Raw genomic sequence first — 23,770 nt, 5'->3', positions numbered from 1 at the left:
TAAAGATCCCGGGAGCTTTATGATACCATGCACATTAGAGGGTAATTGTACCAAGCAAGCTCTATGTGACCTTGGGGCAAGTATCAACCTAATACCTGCATCTATTATCACAAAGCTCGGTTTGACTGAAGAAGTCAAACCAACCCGGATATGTCTTCAACTTACTGATGGCTCCATTAAATACCCATCAGGCGTGATTGAAGACATGATTGTCAAGGTTGGGCCTTTTGCCTTTCCTACTGACTTTGTGGTGCTGGAAATGGAGGAGCACAAGAGTGCAACTCTCATTCTAGGAAGACCTTTCCTAGCAACTGGCCGAACCCTCATTGACGTCCAAAAAGGGGAAGTAACACTGAGAGTCAATGAGGAGGAGTTCAAGTTGAATGTTGCCAAAGCCATGCAACATCCAGACACCCCAGATGACTGCATGAATGTTGATATTATTGACTCTCTGGTAAGAGAGGTCAATATGACTGAGAGTCTCGAATCAGAGCTAGAGGACATCTTTAAAGATGTTCAGCCTGATTTGTAGGAATCAGAGAGAATAATAGAACCTCTGAAAATCCCTCAGGAAGAGGAGAAACCTCCCAAACCTGAGCTCAAACCATTACCACCATCTCTGAAATATGCATTTCTGGGAGAAGGTGATACCTTTCCTGTAATCATAAGCTCTACCTTAGAGCCACAGGAAGAGGAAGCACTAATTCAAGTGCTAAGGACACACAAGACAGCTCTTGGGTGGTCCATCAGTGATCTTAAGGGCATTAGCCCAGCCAGATGCATGCACAAGATCCTATTGGAGGGTGACGCCAAGCCAGTGGTCCAACCACAAAGGCGGCTGAATCCAGCCATGAAGGAAGTTTTGCAGAAGGAGGTCACTAAATTACTAGAGGCTGGGATTATTTATCCTATTTCTGACAGCCCCTGGGTAAGCCCTGTCTAAGTCGTCCCTAAGAAGGGAGGCATGACAGTGGTTCATAATGAAAAAAATGAACTGGTTCCTATAAGAACAGTTACAGGGTGGCGTATGTGTATTGATTATAGAAGGCTCAATACAGCCACCAAAAAGGATCATTTTCCTTTACCATTCATAGACCAGATGCTAGAAAGACTAGCAGGTCATGAATACTACTGCTTCCTGGATGGATATTCAGGTTATAATCAAATTGCAGTAGATCCCCAGGATCAAGAGAAAACGGCATTCACATGCCCATCTGGAGTATTTGCATACAGAAGGATGCCATTTGGCTTGTGCAATGCACCTGCAACCTTTCAAAGGTGCATGCTCTCTATCTTCTCTGATATGGTAGAGAAGTTTCTGGAAGTCTTCATGGATGACTTTTCAGTATTTGGAGACTCATTCAGCTCCTGCCTTAACCACTTAGCACTTGTTCTGAAAAGATGCCAAGAGACCAACCTAGTTTTAAACTGGGAAAAATGTCACTTTATGGTGACTGAAGGGATTGTCCTTGGGCATAAAATTTCAAACAAGGGAATAGAGGTGGATCAAGCTAAAGTTGAAGTAATTGAAAAATTACCACCACCTGCCAATGTTAAGGCAATCAGAAGCTTTCTGGGGCATGCAGGATTCTATAGGAGGTTTATAAAGGATTTTTCAAAAATTGCAAAACCTCTGAGCAATCTGCTAGCTGCTGATATGCCATTTGTGTTTGACACAAAGTGTCTGCAAGCGTTTGAGACCCTGAAAGCTAAGCTGGTCATAGCACCAGTTATTTCTGCACCAGACTGGACATTACCCTTTGAACTAATGTGTGATGCCAGTGACCATACCATTAGTGCAGTATTAGGACAGAGGCATAACAAGCTTCTGCATGTCATTTATTATGCTAGCAGTGTTTTAAATGATGCCCAGAAAAATTACACAACCACAGAAAAAGAATTACTTGCAGTGGTTTATGTCATTGACAAGTTTAGATCCTACTTAGTAGGATCAAAAGTGATTGTGTACACTGACCATGCTGCTCTTAAATATCTACTCACAAAGCAGGATTCAAAGCCCAGGCTCATAAGATGGGTGTTGCTTCTGCAAGAGTTTGATATAGAAATAAGAGACAGAAAAGGAACAGAGAATCAAGTAGCTGATCACCTGTCCCGGATAGAACCAGTAGCAGGAGCATCCCTCCCTCCTACTGAGATCTCTGAAACCTTTCCAGATGAGCAATTGTTTGCTGTTCAGGAAGCTTTGTGGTTTGCAGACATTGCAAACTATAAGACACAAGGTTCTCCTTTTGTAACCATGGAGAGGAAGCATGAAAAGCTTCTCTCACTGCAGAGTCAACCAAAGCCCCCACAGTCCAACTCTAAGTTTGGTGTTGGGAGGCCACAACCAAACTCTAAGTTTGGTGTTGAACCCCCACATTCAAACTCTAAGTTTGATGTTGGGAGGTCCCAACCTTGCTCTGATTATCTGTGAGGCTCCATGAGAGCTCACTGTCCAGCTAAGGACAATAAAGAAGCGCTTGCTGAGAGGCAACCCAGCCATTCACAAAATTTAATTTTATTTGTTTTTGCTAATTAATTTTTACAGGTATATGTCAAAGTATCTTCAAAAGGTAAAATAGTAATTGATTGGATTCACAGAGTTACAAGGGAATTTGGAAGCTCACTGGCGTGAAAAAGCCAGTAAGAAACATTTTGGGCGTTGAACGCTCAAAAGAAGCACCCACTGGGCGTTCAACGCCAGTAAGGGTAGCCATCTGGGCGTTCAACGCCAGAAAGAAGCAACAGCTGGGCGTTGAACGCCCAGGAGAAGCATCAATTGGGCGTTAAACGCCCAAAACATGTAGCATTTGGGCATTTAAAGCCAGAATGGTGGGGAGGAGGTAAAATTCATTTTTCTTCACAAATTTTCTAATTTTTATGTTTCAATTCATGATTTCTTGCATAAACATGTTTCAAAATATCATCCTTCAATTCCAAAAATTTTAATCCTAATTTCTAAAAACCCTAATTTCTAAAATCCCTTTTTCAAAAATATCAAATGTATCTTAATTCATAAACACAAATCTTTTTAATTTCTTCTCATATCTTTTTCAACTCATCTTATCTTTTTTTTTTTGAAACTGCCTCTCCTTCTATTCCTCTCCTTTCCTTTCTTTTGCTTGAGGACAAGCAAACCTCTAAGTTTGGTGTGATATGCCATGATCACTGAGCTAAACTCATTAAGATCATGGCACCTAAGGGAACAGGAAGAGCAAGGATGTGAACTTAAGGGAGCTGAAGCGTCAGAAATTAATTCTTGAAGGCACCCCACAGACTAGAGGAACATCCACTTTCCAAAATACAGGTTGTTAAGTTCTAATTCTATCTTTAACTCTGTGATAGTATTATTATAGGATTTTACCTTAGAAGTTATATAGGAGTAGTAGTAATTAGTATCTCTATTTTGATTTTATCTCCAATTAAGCTATAATTTATTTTTCTCATCATCATCAAACATGAATAAAGTAGTAGATTTTTAGAATAAAGAGGCAATATTTTTTCGAGTTCTTAATAAGGAAAATTCTAACTATTTATATGTGGTGGCAATACTTTTTGTCTTCTGAATGAATGCCTGAACAGTGCATATTTTTGATATTGAATTTTATGAATGTTAAAATTGTTGGCTCCTGAAAGAATGATGAACAAGAGAAATGTTATTGATGATCTGAAAAATCATGAAATTGATTCTTGAAGCAAGAAAAAGCAGTAAAAAAAAAGAAGAGAAAAAAAGAGAGAAAGAAAAAGTAAGCAGAAAAAGCCAATAGCTCTTAAAACCAAAAGGCAAGGGTAAAAAGGATCCAAGGCTTTGAGAATTAATGGATAGGAGGGTCCAAGGAAGTAAATCCAGGCCTAAGCGGCTAAATCAAGCTGTCCCTAACCATGTGCTTGTGGCATGCAGGTCCAAGTAAAAAGCTTGAGACTGAGTGGTTAAAGTCGTGATCCAAAGCAAAAAGAGTGTGATTAAGAGCTCTGGACACCTCTAACTGGGGACTTTAGCAAAGCTGAGTCACAATCTGAAAAGGTTCACCCAGTCATGTGTCTGTGGCATTTATGTATCCAGTGGTAATACTGGAAAACAAAGTGCTTAGGGCCACGGCCAAGACTCATAAAGTAACTGTGTTCAAGAATCAACATACTACAATAGGAGAATCAATAATACTATCTGAATTCTGAGTTCTTATGGATGCCAATCATTCTGAATTTCAAAGGATAAAGGGAGATGCCAAAACTGTTCAGAAACAAAAAGCTACCAGCCCCGCTCATCTAAATTAGAATCTGAGCTTCACTTAAAACTCGGAGATTTTATTACTCCTTAAATTATTTTTATCCTATTTTATTCATCTAGTTGCTTGGGGACAAGCAACAGTTTAAGTTTGCTGTTGTGATGAGCGAATATTTTATACGCTTTTTGAGGGTAATTTCATGTAGATTTTAGCATGTTTTAATTAGTTTTTAGTAGAATATTATTAATTTTTAGGCAAAAATCATATTTCTGGACTTTACTATGAGTTTGTGTGTTTTTCTGTGATTTCAGGTATTTTCTGGCTGAAATTGAGGGAGCTGAGCAAAAATCTGAGTTAGGCTGAAAAAGGACTGCTGATGCTGTTGGATCCTGACCTCCCTGCACTCGAAATGGATTTTCTGGAGCTACAGGAGTCCAATTGGCACGCTCTCAACGGCGTTGGAAAGTAGACATCCAGGGCTTTCCAGCAATATATAATAGTCCATACTTTGCGTAAAGATAGATGACGTAACTTGGCGTTGAACGCCAAGTACATGCTGCTGTCTGGAGTTAAACGCCAGAAACACGTCATGATCCGGAGTTGAACGCCCAAAACACGTTATAACTTAGAGTTCAACTCCAGGAAAAGCCTCAGCTCGTGGATAGCTTTAGTCTCAGCCCCAGCACACACCAAGTGGGCCCCAGAAGTAGATTTCTGCACCAATTATCTTAGTTTATTCATATTCTGTAAACCTAGGTTACTAGTTTACTATTTAAACAACTTTTAGAGACTTATCTTGGACCTCATGACATTTTCAGATCTGAATTTTATACACTTTGACGGCATGAGTCTTTAAACTCCATTGTTGGGGGTGAGGAGCTCTGCAGCGTCTCGATGAATTAATACAATTACCTTTGTTTCCCATTTAAACACGCTTGTTCTTATCTAAGATGTTCATTCGCACTTAAACATGAAGAAGGTGATGATCCGTGACAATCATCACCTTCCTCAATCCATGAACGTGTGCCTGATAACCACCTCCGTTCTACATCAGATTGAATGAGTATCTCTTAGATTCCTTAATCAGAATCTTCGTGGTATAAGCCGGATTGATGGCGGCATTCATGAGAATCCGGAAAGTCTAAGCCTTGTCTATGGTGTGTGCTTGGGCTGAGCATTGAAGCATTTTCGTGTAGAGACTCTTCTTGGAGTTAAACGCCAGCTTTTATGCCAGTTTGGGCGTTTAACTCCCATTCTTGTGCCAGTTCCGGCGTTTAACGCCGGGCAGTTTTGAGCTAATTTGGAACGCCAGTTTGGACCATCAAATCTCGGGCAAAGTATAGACTATTATATAGCTCCAGAAAATCCCAGGATGTCTACTTTCCAACGCCGGTAAGAGCGCGCCAATTGGGCTTCTATAGCTCCAGAAAATCCACTTCGAGTGCAGGGAGGTCAGAATCCAACAGTATCTGCAGTCCTTTTCAGTCTCTGAATCAGATTTTTGCTCAAGTCCCTCAAGTTCAGCCAGAAAATACCTGAAATCACAGAAAAACACACAAACTCATAGTAAAGTCCAGAAAAGTGAATTTTAACCAAAAACTAATAAAAATATAATAAAAACCAACTAAAACATACTAAAAACATACTAAAAATAATGCCAAAAAGCATATAAAAATTATCCTCTCATCACAACACCAAACTTAAATTGTTGCTTGTCCCCAAGCAACTGAAAATCAAATAAGATAAAAAGAAGAGAATATGCAATGAATTCCAAAAATATCTATGAAGATCAGTATTAATTAGATGAGCGGGGCTTTTAGCTTTTTGCCTCTTGAATAGTTTTGGCATCTCACTCTATCCTTTGAAATTCAGAATGATTGGCTTCTATAGGAACTTAGAATCCAGATAGTGTTATTGATTCTCCTAGTTAAGTATGATGATTCTTGAACACAGCTACTTTATGAGTCTTGGCCGTGGCCCAAAGCACTCTGTCTTCCAGTATTACCACCGGATACATACATGCCACAGACACATAATTGGGTGAACCTTTTTAGATTGTGACTCAGCTTTGCTAGAGTCCCCAATTAGAGGTGTCCAGGGTTCTTAAGCACACTCTTTCTGCCTTGGATCACAACTTTATTTCTTTCTTTTTCTTTCTTTTTCTCTTTTTTTTTCGCTCCCTTTTTTTTGTATTCAGTGCTTTTTCTTGCTTCAAGAATCATTTTTATGATTTTTCAGATCCTCAGTAACATGTCTCCTTTTTCATCATTCTTTCAAGAGCCAACCATTCATGAACAACAAATTCAAAAGACATATGCACTGTTTAAGCATACATTCAGAAAACAAAAGTATTGCCACCACATCAAAATAATTAATCTGTTATAAAATTCAAAATTCATGCAATTCTTCTCTTTTTCAATTAAGAACATTTTTCATTTAAGAAAGGTGATGGATTCATAGGACATTCATAACTTTAAGGCATAAACACTAAGACACTAATGATCATAAGACACAAACATAGATAAACATAAGCATGATTTTTCGAAAACAGAAAAATAAAGAACAAGGAAATTAAAGAACGGGTCCACCTTAGTGATGGCGGCTTGTTCTTCCTCTTGAAGATCTTATGGAGTGCTTGAGCTCCTCAATGTCTCTTCCTTGCCTTTGTTGCTCCTCTCTCATGATTCTTTGGTCTTCTCTAATTTCATGGAGGAGAATGGAATGTTCTTGGTGCTCCACCCTTAGTTGTCCCATGTTGGAACTCAATTCTCCTAGGGAGGTGTTGATTTGCTCCCAATAATTTTGTGGAGGAAAGTGCATCCCTTGAAGTATCTCAGGGATTTCATGATGAGTGGGATCTCTTGTTTGCTCCATCCTTTTCTTAGTGATGGGCTTGTCCTCATCAATGGGGATGTCTCCCTCTATGTCAATTCCAACTGAATAACAGAGGTGACAAATGAGATGAGAAAAGGCTAACCTTGCCAAGGTAGAGGACTTGTCCGTCACCTTATAAAGTTCTTGGGCTATAACCTCATGAACTTCTACTTCTTCTCCAATCATGATGCTATGAATCATGATGGCCCGGTCTAGAGTAACTTCAGACCGGTTGCTAGTGGGAATGATTGAGCGTTGGATAAACTCCAACCATCCCCTAGCTACGGGCTTGAGGTCATGCCTTCTCAGTTGAACCGGCTTCCCTCTTGAATCTCTCTTTCATTGGGCGCCCTCTTCACAAATGTCTGTGAGGACTTGGTCCAACCTTTGATCAAAGTTGACCCTTCTAGTGTAAGGGTGTTCATCTCCTTGCATCATGGGCAAGTTGAATGCCAACCTTACATTTTCTGGACTAAAATCTAAGCATTTCCCCCGAACCATTGTAAGCTAATTCTTTGGGTCCGGGTTCACACTTTGATCATGGTTCTTAGTGATCCATACATTGGCATAGAACTCTTGAACCATTAAGATTCTGACTTGTTAAATGGGGTTGGTAAGAACTTCCCAACCTCTTCTTCGGATCTCATGTCGGATCTCCGGATATTCACTCTTTTTGAGTTTGAAAGGGACCTCGGGGATCACCTTCTTCAAGGCCACAACTTCATAGAAGTGGTCTTGATGCACCCTTGAGATGAATCTCTCCATCTCCCATGACTCGGAGGTGAAAGCTTTTGCCTTCCCTTTCCTATTTCTAGAGGTTTCTCCGGCCTTGGATGCCATAAATGATTATGGAACCAAAAGCAATGCTTTTTCCACACCAAACTTAAAAGGTTTGCTCGTCCTCGAGCAACAGAAGAAAGAAGAGAGTAGAAGAAGAAGAAATAGAGGAGATGGAGATGGCCTTGTGGTTCGGCCAAAGGGGGAGAAGTAATGTTTAGGGTGTGTGAAAATGAAGGAGTGAAGATGGGTTTATATAGGGGTGGAGAGAGGGGTAGGTTTCGGCTATGGGAGGGTGGGTTTGGGAGGGAAAGTGGTTTGAATTTGAATGGTGAGGTAGGTGGGGTTTTATGAAGGATGGATGTGAGTGGTGAAGAGAAAGATGGGATTTGATAGGTGAGGGATTTTTGGGGAAGGGGTGTTAAGGTGATTGGTGAATGGGTGAAGAAGAAGAGAGAGGGTGGTGGGGTAGGTGGGGATCCTGTGGGGTTCACAGATCTTGAGGTGTCAAGGAAAAGTCATCCCTACACCAAGTGGCGAGCAAAAATGCTCTCTGTGCCAATTTTGGCGTTAAACGCCGGGCTGGTGCCCATTTCTGGCATTTAACGCCAACTTCTTGCCCTTTTCTGGCGTTTAACGCCAGTCTGGTGCCCCTTTCTGGCGTTAAACGCCCAGAATGGTGCCAGACTGGGCGTTAAACGCCCATTTGCTAGCTTCACTGGCGTTTAAACGCCAGCAAGTTCTACTCCAGGGTGTGCTATTTTTCTTTCTGTTTTTCATTCTGTTTTTGCTTTTTCAACTGATTTTGTGACTTCTCATGATCATCAACCTACAGAAAACATAAAATAATAAAGGAAAATAGATAAATATAACATTGGGTTGCCTCCCAACAAGCGCTTCTTTAATGTCAGTAGCTTGACAGAGGGCTCTTCATGGAGCCTCACAGATACTCAGAGCAATGTTGGAACCTCCCAACACCAAACTTAGAGTTTGGTTGTGGGGGTTCAACACCAAACTTAGAATTTGGTTGTGGCCTCCCAACACCAAACTTAGAGTTTGACTGTGGGGGCTCTGTTTGACTCTGTTTTGAGAGAAGCTCTTCATGCTTCCTCTCTATGGTGACAGAGGGATATCCTTGAGCCTTAAACACAAAAGATTCTTCATTCACTTGAATGATCAATTCTCCTCTGTCCACATCAATCACAGCCTTTGCTGTGGCTAGGAAGGGTCTGCCAAGGATGATGGATTCATCCATGCACTTCCCAGTCTCTAGGACTATGAAATCAGCAGGGATGTAATGGTCTTCAATCTTTACCAAAACATCCTCTACAAGTCCATAAGCTTGTTTTCTTGAATTGTCTACCATCTCTAGTGAGATTCTTGCAGCTTGTACCTCAAAGATCCCTAGCTTCTCCATTACAGAGAGAGGCATGAGGTTTACACTTGACCCTAAGTCACACAGAGCCTTCTTAAAGGTCATGGTGCCTATGGTACAAGGTATTGAAAACTTCCCAGGATCTTGTCTCTTTTGAGGTAATCTCTGCCTAGACAAGTCGTCCAGTTCTTTGGTGAGCAGAGGAGGTTCATTCTCCCAAGTCTCATTACCAAATAACTTGTCATTTAGCTTCATGATTGCTCCAAGGTATTTAGCAACTTGCTCTTCAGTGACATACTCATCCTCTTCATAGGAAGAATACTCATCAGAGCTCATGAATGGCAGAAGTAAATCCAATGGAATCTCTATGGTCTCATTATGAGCCTTAGATTCCCATGGTTCCTCATTGGGGAACTCATTGGAGGCCAGTGGATGTCCATTGAGGTCTTCCTCAGTGGCGTTCACTGCCTCATCCTCCTCTCCTAGTTCGGCCATGTTGATTATGTTAATGGCCTTGCATTCTCCTTTTGGATTCTCTTCTGTATTGCTTGGAAGAGTACTAGGAGGAAGTTCAGTAATTTTCTTGCTCAGCTGTCCCACTTGTGACTCCAAGTTTCTAATGGAGGACCTTGTTTCAGTCATAAAACTTTGAGTGGTTTTGATTAGATCAGAGACCATGGTTGCTAAGTCAGAGTGGTTCTGCTTAGAACTCTCTGTCTGTTGCTGAGAAGATGATGGAAAAGGCTTGCCATTGTTAAACCTGTTTCTTCCACCATTATTATTGTTGAAACCTTGTTGAGGTCTCTGTTGATCCTTCCATGAGAAATTTGGATGATTTCTCCATGAAGAATTATAGGTGTTTCCATAGGGTTCTCCCATGTAATTCACCTCTTCCATTGAAGGGTGCTCAGGATCATAAGCTTCTTCTTCAGATGAAGCGTCCTTAGTACTACCTGGTGCAGCTTGCATTCCAGACAGACTTTGAGAAATCAAATTGACTTGCTGAGTCAATATTTTGTTCTGAGCCAATATGGCAATCAGAGTATCAATCTCAAGAACTCCTTTCTTCTGATTCGTCCCATTATTCACAGGATTCCTTTCAGAAGTGTACATGAATTGGTTATTTGCAACCATTTCAATGAGCTCTTGAGCTTCTGCAGGCGTCTTCTTCAGATGAAGAGATCCTCCAGCAGAGCTATCCAATGACATCTTGGACAGTTCAGACAGACCATCATAGAAAATACCTATGATGCTCCATTCAGAAAGCATGTCAAAGGGACACTTTCTGATCAATTGTTTGTATCTTTTCCAAGCTTCATAGAGGGATTCACCTTCCTTCTGTATGAAGGTTTGGACTTCCACTCTAAGCTTACTCAATTTTTGAGGTGGAAAGAACTTTGCCAAGAAGGCATTGACTAGCTTTTCCCAAGAGTTCAGGCTTTCTTTAGGTTGTGAGTCCAACCATATCCTAGCTCTGTCTCTTACAGCAAAAGGGAATAGCATAAGTCTATATACCTCAGGGTCAACCCCATTAGTCTTGACAGTGTTACAGATTTGCAAGAATTCAGCTAAAAACTGATGAGGATCTTCCAATGGAAGTCCATGGAACTTGCAATTCTGTTGCATTAGAGAAACTAATTGAGGCTTAAGCTCAAAGTTGTTTGCTCCAATGGCAGGGATAGAGATGCTTCTCCCATAGAAGTCGGGAGTAGGTGCAGTAAAGTCACCCAGCACTTTCCTTGCATTGTTGGCATTGTTGTTGTTTTCGGCTGCCATGGGTTCTTCTTCTTTGAAGATTTCTGTTAGGTCCTCTATGGAGAGTTGTGCTTTTGCTTCTCTTAGCTTTCGCTTTAAGGTCCTTTCAGGTTCAGGGTCAGCCTCAACAAGAATGCTTTTGTCTTTGCTCCTGCTCATATGAAAGAGAAGAAAACAAGAAAATATGGAATTCTCTATGTCACAGTATAGAGATTCCTTGAGGTGTCAGAGGAATAGAAGGAAGAGGTAGAAGAATTCGAACTTATCAAGAAAGATGTAGTTCGAATTGTGCATTGAGGAATAGTGTTAGTCCATAAATAGAAGGATGTGAGAAGAGAGGAAGAAATTTTTGAAAATAAATTAAAAAGATTTTAAAAACATTTTGAAAAACATTAATTGATTTTCGAAAACTAAGAGAGGAAAAAGAAATCAAGTGATTTTTGAAAAAGATTTTGAAATTAGAAATCAAAAAGATATGATTGAAAACTATTTTGAAAAAGATGTGATTAAAAGATATGATTGAAAAGATATGATTGAGAAGATATGATTTGAAAAACAATTTAAAAATATTTGATTTTAAAAATTAATGACTTAGCTAGCAAGAAAAAATATGATTCAAACATTAAACCTTTCTCAACAGAAAAGGCAACATACTTGAAATGTTGAATCAAATCATTAATTGATAGCAAGTATTTTTGAAAATGGAAAGAAATTGATTTTGAAAAAGATTTGATTGAAAAGATTTGGTTTGAAAAAGATTTGATTTTGAAAAGATTTTGAAAACTTGAAAAAAAAAATTTGCATTAAAAACAAAATCTTCCCTCTTGTGCCATCCTGGCGTTAAACGCCCAGAATGGTGCACATTCTGGCGTTTAACGCCCAAAGCTCTACCCTTTTGGGCGTTAAACGCCCTTTGGGTGCTGTTCCTTCTTCGTTACAACAAAAGATCAAGATGCCAAGAGATGGGGGAATTCTTACTATCCATGGAGATGCTGATAGGGAGACAGCTTTCTTCGAGGTGAAGGATGACAATGCAGGATTTAATCTAACCGGGTTCCAGTTTGAGCCGGGTGGTATGAACTCCAGAGCCCTATTCTGGTTACAGAGTGCGGGTAGCCGACAAGTAGGTTAGCAAACAGGTGAATCAATAGGCTTTGCTCCTGCCTTCGCTTCCAGTAGAGAAAGAGTACTGTCCTTCAATCGATTTTTACACAAGCTAGGATGTCTGGTAGGTAGTTCTTTCATGGCGAACATGGATATATTTTATCAAAAGTTATTTTTAACTGAAATTAGTTTTTTTTTAACTTAATCCATAAATTTTCTGAAAAATCAGTATCAGCCTTGAATTTTGAAGGACTTGTGTTCTTTCCGGAACATGCACACATAACGCCTAAAAAAATTCAATTCTTATTTGACGCAATTCGAACAGATCTGAAGGATAAAACAATTAAAAAAAATGTATTGTAATAAAGGAAATCGAAAAACAAGTTCCTCGATGGCCTTACAAACTAATCGATGAAATCCAAGACCTCGAAGAGGGAAACAAAGACGAACAGAAGTATGGAATTCGTTCCCGAAAAGCCAAACGTGTAGTTATTTTTACTCATACTAAAAAACAGCCAGACACCCTGGCTGGCGTTTAAACGCCAATTTGCCTTCCTCACTGGGCGTTTTGAACGCCCAGCTTTTACTGTATAATTCCTCTGCTGTATGTTCTGAATCTTCAATTCTCTGTATTATTGACATGAAAAGACACAAATAAAAAATTTTTTTTTGGATTTTTAATGATGAGGAATAATCAAAATGCAACTAAAATCAAATAACAATGCATGCAAGACACCAAACTTAGCAGTTTGTATACCATTGACACTAAAAAAATGAGAATGCATATAACAAAACACTCAAGTCAAGAGAATTCAAAGATCAAAGCAAGGAAATCATCAAGAACAACTTGAAGATTAATGAAGACACATGCATGAATTCAAAAAATGCAAGAAGAACAGACACATGCAATTGACACCAAACTTAAAATGAGACACTAGACTTAAACAAGAAATATTTTTGGTTTTTTTTTTATTTTGTAAATTTTTTTTGGATTTTTCGAAAAGTAAGTGGAAAAGAAAATAAATGTATCAAAATTCTTAATGAGAATTCCAGGAATCATGCAATGTTAGTCTAAAGCTTTAGTCTAAAGGAATTAGACATGGCTAGCCAAGCTTCAGCAGGACATTGCATTCAAGAGCTAAATTGATGAGAATCAATCAGCTTTGGTGATGATAAGAACATCACCTTGAAACACTAGAATTCATTCTTAAGAACTCTGAAGATAAATACCTAATCTAAGCAACAAGATGAACTGTCAGTTGTCCAAACTCAACAATCCCTGGCAACGGCGCCAAAAACTTGGTGCACAAAATTGTGATCTCTACTTTTCACAATTCAAACAGTCCCCGGTAATGAGTCCAAAAACTTGGTGCTCAATACCATGGTCTAAACATAATTTCACAACTTCGCACAACTAACCAGCAAGTGCACTGGGTCATCCAAGTAATAAACCTTACGCGAGTAAGGGTCGATCCCACGGAGATTGTTGGTATGAAGCAAGCTATGGTCACCTTGTAAATCTCAGTCAGGCAGATTCAAATGGTTATGGATGATATACGAATAAAACATAAAGATAAAGATAGGGATACTTAAGTAATTCATTGGTGAGAATTTCAGATAAGCGTATGGAGATGCTTTGTCCCTTTCGTCTCTCTGCTTTCCTACTGTCTTCATCCAATCCTTCTTACTCCTTTCCATGGCAAGCTGTATGTTGGGCATCACCGTTGTCAATGGCTACAATCCCGTCCTCTCAGTGAAAATTTTCAATACACCCTGTCACGGCATGGCTAATCATCTGTCGGTTCTCAATCAGGTTGGAATAGAATCTAGTGATTCTTTTGCGTCTGTCACTAACGCCCAGCCTTCAGGAGTTTGAAGCTCGTCACAGTCATTCAATCATTGAATCCTACTCAGAATACCACAGACAAGGTTTAGACCTTCCGGATTCTCTTGAATGCCGCCATCAATTCTAGCTTATACCACGAAGATTCCGATTAAGGAGTCCAAGAGATAAACATTCAAGCCTTGTTTGCTTGTAGAACGGGAGTGGTTGTCAAGCACGCGTTCATAAGTGAGAATGATGATGAGCGTCACATAATCATCTTATTCATCAAGTTCTTGAGTGCGAATGAATATCTTGGAATAAGAACAAGCTGAATTGAATAGAAGAACAATAGTAATTGCATTAATACTCGAGGTACAGTAGAGCTCCACACCTTAATCTATGGTGTGTAGAAACTCCACCTTTGAAAATACATAAGAACAAGGTCTAGGCATGGCCGTGAGGCCAGCCCCCAAAACATGATCAAAAGATTCAAAGATCTAAAGATCTGATCTAAGAACTAGATGTCTAAAGATGAAAATACAATAGCAAAAGGTCCTATTTGTAGAGAACTAGTAGCCTAGGGTTTACAAGGATGAGTAAATGACATAAAAATCCACTTCCGGGCCCACTTGGTGTGTGCTTGGGCTGAGCATTGAAACATTTTCGTGTAGAGACTCTTCTTGGAGTTAAACGCCAGCTTTTATGCCAGTCTGGGCGTTTAACTCCCATTCTTGTGCCAGTTCCGGCGTTTAACGCCGGGCAGTTTTGAGCTGATTTGGAACGCCGATTTGGGCCATCAAATCTCGGGCAAAGTATGAACTATTATACATTGCTGGAAAGCCCAGGATGTCTACTTTCCAACGCCGTTGAGAGCGCACCAATTGGGCTTTTGTAGCTCCAGAAAATCCACTTCGAGTGCAGGGAGGTCAGAATCCAACAGCATCTGCAGTCCTTTTCAGTCTCTGAATTAGATTTTTGCTCAAGTCCCTCAACTTCAGCTAGAAAATATCTGAAATCACAGAAAAACACACAAACTCATAGTAAAGTCCAGAAAAGTGAATTTTAACTAAAAACTAATAAAAATATAATAAAAACCAACTAAAACATACTAAAAACATACTAAAAACAATGCCAAAAAGCGTATAAATTATCCGCTCATCAGTGACAGACGCAAAAGAATCAAGGGATTCTATTCCAACCTGATTGAGAACCGACAGATGATTAACCGTGCTGTGACAGAGCATAGTATCATTTTCATTGAGAGGATGGGATGTAGCCATTGACAACGGCGATGCCCTACATACAGCTTGCCATGGAAAGGAGTAAGAAGGATTGGATGAATGTAATAAGAAAGTAGAGATTCGAGAGGAGCACAGCATCTCCATATGCCTATCTGAAATTCCCACCATGGAATTATATGAGTAACTATTTACTATTTTATTTTCTGTTTATTATTTATTTTCGAACTTATCATAAACCATTTAATCTGCCTAACTGAGATTTACAAGGTAACCATAGCTTGCTTCATACCAACAATCTCTGTGGGATCGACCCTTACTCACGTAAGGTATTACTTGGATGACCCAGTACACTTGCTGGTTAAGCTGAACGGAGTTGTGATCACACGTGCCACTACCAGGGGTTATTAAGATCCCAATTCATCATACCATGATCTCTTTGGGGTATTTTTGATAGAGCCAATATTTAAATTTCATACAAGTGCAAAGAAACCAACTTTGAGGATCACATTTTCATCCACCAGTGGCCACTCCATATCATCCACAGACAAATGGGCAAGCTGAAGTCTCTAATAGAGAACTTAAAAGAATCCTGGAACGGACTGTGATTAACCAAAGAAGGGATTGGGCAAGAAGCTTGGATGATGCTCTGTGGGCATACAGAACAGCATTCAAGACTCTTAAAGGGACCTCTCCATACCAACTTGTGTATGAAAAAGCCTGTCACTTGCCAGTGGAACTGGAACATAAGGCCTACTAGGCAACCATATTCCTAAACCTTGATGCCAAGTTAGCTGGAGAAAAACAATTGCTCCAGTTAAATGAGCTAGAGGAATTTAGATTCAATGCTTTCGAAAATGCAAAAATTTACAAAGAGAAAGCAAAAAGATGGCATGATAAGAAGTTGTCATCCAGAGTCTTTGAGCCAGGGTAGAAAGTTCTGCTGTTTAATTCTAGGCTCAGATTATTTCCCGGGAAATTGAAATCCCAGTGGAGATAGAGGTCCATATGTGATTACAAGTGTGTCACCATATGGTTACGTAGAGCTTCAGGATAATGATTCTAACAAAAAATTCATTGTTAATGGACAGAGAGTCAAACATTATCTTGAAAGCAATTTTGAGCAAGAATGCTCAAAACTGAGACTTGATTAAAGCTCAGTAATAGTCCAGCTAAAGATAATAAAGAAGCGCTTCCTGGGAGGCAACCCAGCCATTTACAAAACTTATTTGTTAATTAATTGATTTTTACAGGTTCATGACAATTATCTTCAAGGTAAAATAGCAAATTGCTTTAGTTCATAGAGTTACAGAAGGATTCAGAGGTATAAAATAGCAAAAAGAAGCTCACTGGTGTGAAAAAGCCAGTAAAAGCTGTTTTAGGCGTTCAACGTCCAAAAAAAGTATCTACTGGGCGTTCAACGCCAGTAGGGATAGCGATCTGGGCATTAAACGCCAAAAAGAAGCATCTTCTGGGCGTTGAACGCCAGAAAGAAGCACCTTCTGGGTGTTTAACGCCAGATTTACAGCATCCTGGGCGTTCAGAAAAACGCCTAGTGACAAAGGAATTTCTGGCGTTCAACGCCATCCAGAAGCAACAGCTGGGCATTGAACGCCCAGGAGAGGCTACAAATGGGCGTTAAACGCCCAAAACTTGCAGCGTTTGGGCATTTAACACCAGGATTGTGGGGAGGAGGTAAATTCGTTTTTTTTTCACATTTTTTTCCAATTTTCATATTTCAATTCATGATTTCTTGCATAAACATGTTACAAACTCTCATCCTTCAATTCCAAAAATTTTAATCCTAATTTCTAAAATCCCTTTTTCAAAAATATCAAATGTATCTTAATTCAAAAACACAAATCCTTTTCAAATCCCATCCAACTTCTTTTCAAATTTTTTTTTTCAAAACTAAATTATCTTTCCAAATTCATCTCAAATCTTTTTCAAAATTCAGATTTATCTTTTTCAAATATCTTTCACAACTTTTTAATTTTAAATTATATCTTTTTCCTATCATATTTATCTTTTACAAATCATATCTTCTATCTTATTTTTCTTCAAAATTTTCGAAAACCCACCCCCCTCCCTTTAAATCCACATTCATCCTCCCTCCTCTCATCCACCATTCGATACTAGCTCTCCTTCTATCCCTCTCCTATCCTTTCTTTTGCTTGAGGACAAGCAAACCTCTAAATTTGGTGTGTTTATCCGTGATCACTAAACCATACCCACTAAGATCATGGCTCCAAAAGAAAAATAACCCAACAATTCCATTTTTGTCTAAATTTCGGAGTAAATGGGCTTTTAGGTGTGGAATTTCTTTAGTGATTTTTTCAGGACCGTTGTTTCCACGCCCCCTTTCGAGACCCAAAAAATTGGACAAATTCCTTTTTCTTAGGAACACATACAAAATTCGTTACCACAATAGGGGTAACCCCTCCAAGAGGCATGAAAAAGAGTATTCCTAAACCACTTTGGAATCAAGGGAAGTTCTTAACCAAAGAACATTCAGACCATTATTACAAAAATAATGGGTCTAAGGTTAGTGATCCGAAAGCTAAATTCGATCTGAAAGAAGACGAATATCCGGAGATCCAAGAGCAAATTTGAAACAGGAACTGGAAAGTCCTAGCTAATCTTGAAACAAAGGTGAAGAGAAACATGGTTCAGGAATTCTATGCTAATCTGTGGCAAACAGACAGGCAGAGAATATTTGGAACTGCCCTCTATGACTATCGGACCTTGGTCAGAGGAAAGATTGTTCACATCCACCCTAACAAAATCAGGGAGATCTTTAAGCTATCTCAACTGAAAGATGACCCAGACTCCTTTAATAGGAGAATGATGAGAACAAATAAGGGCCTGGACAAGATTCTAGAGGACATATGCCTCCCTGAAACCAGGTGGACCACCAGCACCAAGGGCATCCCAAATCAACTCAAGAGAGAAGATCTCAAACCAGTCGCCAGAGGCTGGCTGGACTTCATTGGGCATTCTATACTGCCCACTAGCAACCGCTCTGAAGTCACCATTAAAAGAGCAGTGATGATCCACTGCATTATGTTAGGAAGTGGAAGTTCATCAGCTGATTTCGTGTGAACTTTACATAATTGCAAACAAGAACTCCAAAGATGCCAAATTGGTTTATCCTAGCTTAATATCTATGCTATGTAAAGATGCTGGAGTGAAGATGGGAATAACTGAGTATATCTCAATTGAGCGACCAATCACCAAAATATCAATGGAAAAACAACAAATGCAGGATGACCCCATCAAGAGGAGAGCACAGGAATTCCTCCTGAAAATCCCTCAAATTGAATACTAGGAGCATCTTAAAGCATCTGTTACCAAGTTGCAAGAAGCTGTGGACCAAATAAAGGAAGAACAGAATAATAAAAATAGCATGCTTTGCAAATTACTTGGGGAACAAGAAGAGCAAAGGCGTGACTTGAAGGAACTTAAGTGTCAAAAATTATCTCTTGAAGGACCAAGCACCTCACAGACTAGAGAAATATCCACTTCCCAAAATAAAGGTTGTTGAGTCCTAATCTTAGCTTTAACTCTGTGATAGTTGTTCTTATAGGAATTTACCTTAGAAGTTATATATGAGTAGTAGTAATTAGTATATCTATTTTAATTTTATTTCCAATTAAGTTATAATTTATTTTTCTCATCATCATCAAACATGAATAAAATAGTAGATTTCTAGAATAAAGAGGCAATTTATCTTTTCGAGTTCTTAATAAGGAAAATTCTAATTGTTTATATGTGGTGGCAATACTTTTTGTCTTCTGAATGAATGCTTGAACAGTGCATATTTTTTATATTAAATTTTATTAATGTTAAAATTGTTGGCTCCTGAAAGAATGATGAACAAGAGAAATATTATTGCTGATCTGAAAAATCATGAAATTGATTCTTGAAGCAAGAAAAAGCAGTGAAAAAAAAGCAAAAGAGATAGAAAAAGATAGAAAAAGCCGATAGCCCTTTAAACCAAAAGGCAAGGGTGAAAAGGATCCAAGGCTTTGAGCATCAGTGGATAGGAGGGCCCAAGAAAGTATCAAGACTCATAAAGTAACTGTGTTCAAGAATCAACATACTAAACTAGGAGAATCAATAATATTATCTAAATTCTGAGTTCCTATGGATGCCAATCATTCTGAATTTCAAAGGATAAAGTGAGATGCCAAAACTGTTCAGAAGAAAAAAGCTACTAGCCCCGCTCAACTAATTAGAATCTGAGCTTCACTAAAGCTCTGAGATATTATTGCTTCTTGATTTCTTTTTATCCTATTTTATTTATCTAGTTTCTTGGGGACAAGCAACAGTTTAAGTTTGGTGTTGTGATGAGCAGATATTTTATATGCTTTTTGAGGGTAATTTCACGTAGATTTTAGTATGTTTTAGTTAGTTTTTAGTAGATTTTTATTAGTTTTTAGGAAAAATCATATTTCTAGACTTTACTATGAGTTTTTGTGTTTTTCTATGATTTCAAGTATTTTTTGGCTGAAATTGAGGGAGCTAAGCAAAAATCTGATTTAGGCTGAAAATGGACTGCTGATGTTGTTGGATTCTGACCTCCCTACACTCGGAATGGATTTTTTGAAGCTACAAGAGTCCAATTAGCACGCTTTCAATTGGGTTGGAAAGTAGACTTCTAGGGCTTTCCAGCAATATATAATAGTTCATAATTTGCGTTAAGATAGACGACGTAAACCGGCGCTCAACGCCAGTTCCATGTTGCATTCTGGCGTTCAGCGCCAGAAACAGGTTGCAAGTTGGAGTTGAACGCCAGAAACAGGTTACAACCTGGCGTTTAACTCCAGAAACAGCCCAGGCACATGAGAAGCTCAAGTCTCAGCCCCAGCACACACCAAGTGGGCCCCAAAAGTGGATTTCTGCACCATCTATCTTAGTTTACTCATTTTCTGAAAACCTAGGTTACCAGTTTAGTATTTAAACAACTTTTAGAAACTTATTTTGTATCTCATGACATTTTAGATCTGAACTTTGTACTCTTTTACGGCATGAGTCTCTAAAATCCATTGTTGGGGGTGAGGAGCTCTGCAGCGTCTCGATGAATTAATGCAATGATTTCTGTTTTCCATTCAAACACGCTTGTTTCTATCTAAGATGCTGATTCTTACTTAACTGTGATGGATGTGATGATCCGTGACACTCATCACCATCCTCAACCAATGAACGTGTGCCTGACAAACACCTCCGTTCTACATTAGATTGAATGAGTATCTCTTAGATTCCTTAATCAGAATCTTCGTCGTATAAGCTAGAATCCATTGGCAGCATCCTTGAGAATCTGGAAAGTCTAAACCTTGTCTGTGGTATTCCGAGTAGGATTATGGGATTGGATGACTGTGACGAGCTTCAAACTCGCGAGTGTTGCGCATAGTGATAGACGCAAAAGGATTAATGGATCCTATTCCGACATGATCGAGAACCGACAGATGATTAGTCGTGCTGTGACAGAGCATTTGGACCATTTTCACTGAGAGGATGGGATGTAGCCATTGACAATGGTGATGCCCTATATACAGCTTGCCATGGAAGGAGCCTTGCATGTATGAAAGTGAGAAAACATTATGTTGTAGGAATTCAGAGGACAAAGCATCTCCAAAACTCCAATATATTCTCCATTATTGCGTAACAATTATTTATTTTATGCCCTTTCATTCTTTTTACAATTGAAATTAAAGAACCATATTGGTATCCTGACTAAGAATAATAAGATAACCATAGCTTGCTTCAAGCCAACAATTTCCGTGGGATTCGATCCTTACTCACGTAAGGTATTACTTGGACGACCCAGTGCACTTGCTGGTTAGTTGTGCGGAATTACATAGTGTGAAGTAATTTTCGTGCACCACTCATGATGTCACTTTTCGGTTCATAACTGCCAACCCTACACATCCTTTCGGATGTAGCCTTCCTGCTGCATACTCAAGAAGTTTAGAAACCTAGAGAATCAGTTAAAATTGCAAGAAAATAAGTTTTCATCAAAATAGGGGTCTCACATACTCAAGCCCCATGTCTGCATACGCAAGTGTGCAAAAATGGGTGGTTGCGTACACGACACCTCCCTCGCGTACGTGAGTATCCAAAACAGAATGGAATCCTCGTATCATGTGTTAAAAGCTCGTGTATGCATGCCTCAAAATACATGCCCGCATAGGTATGCGAGTGCCCACGTATGCGAGAGCACTTGGCAGTGGCCAATGTTTGCACCACGTGCACATGTCCGCGTACGCATACCTTATCAGACTTAGAATATTTTTAAAGCTGCAGAATTTTAGATTTTTATACCAAACTTCAAACGCACATAACTCTTTCGTTTTAAAACATTTTCCATCCATTCTTCGAACATCTTAAAGCTCTTGGACCCAACTTTTATTTAAATCAAGTTTCATCTAAAATGAAGGTCCGGAGGCCATGTTATGCCAACCCAAAGTTTGTCAAAAACAAGCTTTTATAAAACTTGACAAGTTCTCTAGTTTTTCCAAAACTTCAAAACCAAACCAACTTAAAACAGACTCAAAACAGCCCAAAATCCATATTAAATATTTTCCAACCATTCCCCACTCATGTAGCTATTAAACCACCTAATGCTCATAAATTTTCTTAAGATCTTATTAATATAATCATCGTAAAGCATCATCACTACAATCCAAATTCATCAATATTCTTATTCATCCATTTAATCAATCATCAAAACTCACCATTCACCACCATTTATTATCAACATCAATCACAAGATTCAATACCCAATACCATGATCAACATTTATCATCAAACATCAACAACCACACCATCATAATTCATCAAAATCATCACAATCATCAATAATCATCATGCATCATCAACAATTCAAACTTATCCTAAGGTCTACTAGGCTAAGGTTCACGAAACATTACATATTACATAGAGAAAATCGAAACCATACCTTGGCCAATTCTCACGCAACTCAAAACACCAAGCGAAGGCCACTAAGGTCATTCTCAAAGCTCAAGACCACTAAGCTCACTCCAACAAACACCAAACCTCAATCTAACATCATATAATATACAAAATCAACATGTGGACTAACCGAAATGTAACACTCTATTATCCTAATAATTAGCTACAGGTGCATACCAAGGAACCACCTCAGATATTTCTTGCAAGCTATCAAGTGGAAAAGCATCATTGATAGGAGTGGGGTCATTTTTAATATGTTTAAGGCGATTCAAGTGGTTTGCCATTAAGTTTTGGGAACCACTCCTATCTTTGATTTCTAAATCAAATTCTTGCAACAGCAGTATCCAACGGATTAACCTTGGTTTAGACTCATTCTTAGCTAACAAATATTTTAAGGCTACATGGTCTGAATATATTACCACCTTAGTTCCAAGTAAATAAACTTTGAATTTATCAAGAGCAAAAATAATAGCTAGTAGCTCTTTTTCAGTGGTAGTATAATTAGATTGAGCACCGTCTAAATTCCTAGAGGCATAGTCAATAATATAAGGGTCCTTACCTTCGCGCTGAGCCAGCACCACTCTACCGTACATTGGACGCGTCACACATGATTTCGAACGGCCTACTCCAGTTTGGCCCTCTCACAATGGGAGCTTGGGTCAAGGCAACCTTCAGCTTATCAAACGCCTCCATGCAATCTTCACTCAACTCGAACTCTACGTCCTTCTAAAGCAATCGGGATAAAGGTAATGCTACCTTACTGAAGTTCTTGATAAATCGTCGGTAGAAACCTCCATGACCAAGAAACGAATGGGCTTTCCTAACGGAGGAGGGGTAAGGTAAACTAGAAATGACTTCTACCTTTGCTAGATCTACAGATATACCGGTATTAGAAATAACATGTCCTAGAACAATACCTTGTTTTACCATAAAATGACATTTTTCAAAATTCAGTACAAGATTTGAACTAGTACACCTTTCTAATACTCTAGCTAAACTGTCCAAGAAAAGGTCGAATGAATCACCATACACACTAAAGTCATCCATAAAACTTCCATATAATTCTTAAGAAAATCTGAGAAAATACTCATCATGCATCTTTGAAACATAGCCGGTGCATTACACAAGCCAAAAGGTATTCGTTTATATGCGTATGTTCCAAAGGGACATGTAAAAGTAGTTTTCTCCTGATCTTCAGGAGCTATATGAATTTGAAAATATCCTGTATAACCATCTAGAAAACAATAGTGCAATTTACCTGACAGGCGATCAAGCATTTGATCGATGAAAGGCAGTGGGTAGTGATCCTTGCGAGTGACCTGGTTCAGACGTCTGTAGTCAATGCACACCCTCCAGGAATTTTGCACTCTCATGGCCATGAGTTCTCCATGCTCATTCTTTACTATAGTGACGCCAGACTTCTTTGGAACTACCTATACTGGGCTGACCCATTCACTATCCGAGATTGGATAAATGATGTCAGCTTCTAGCAGTCTGGTTACTTCCTTCTTTACCACTTCTAAAATAGTGGGGTTCAATTGCCTTTGAGGTTGATGGATAGGCCTTGCTCCCTCCTCTAGAAATATCCGGTGCTCGCAAACCTGAGAGTTAATACCTACTA

This window comes from Arachis stenosperma, chromosome 4, assembly GCF_014773155.1.
Source record: "Arachis stenosperma cultivar V10309 chromosome 4, arast.V10309.gnm1.PFL2, whole genome shotgun sequence".
In the NCBI taxonomy this organism is placed as follows: Eukaryota; Viridiplantae; Streptophyta; class Magnoliopsida; order Fabales; family Fabaceae; genus Arachis; species Arachis stenosperma.
This window is presented reverse-complemented; position numbering follows the sequence as displayed.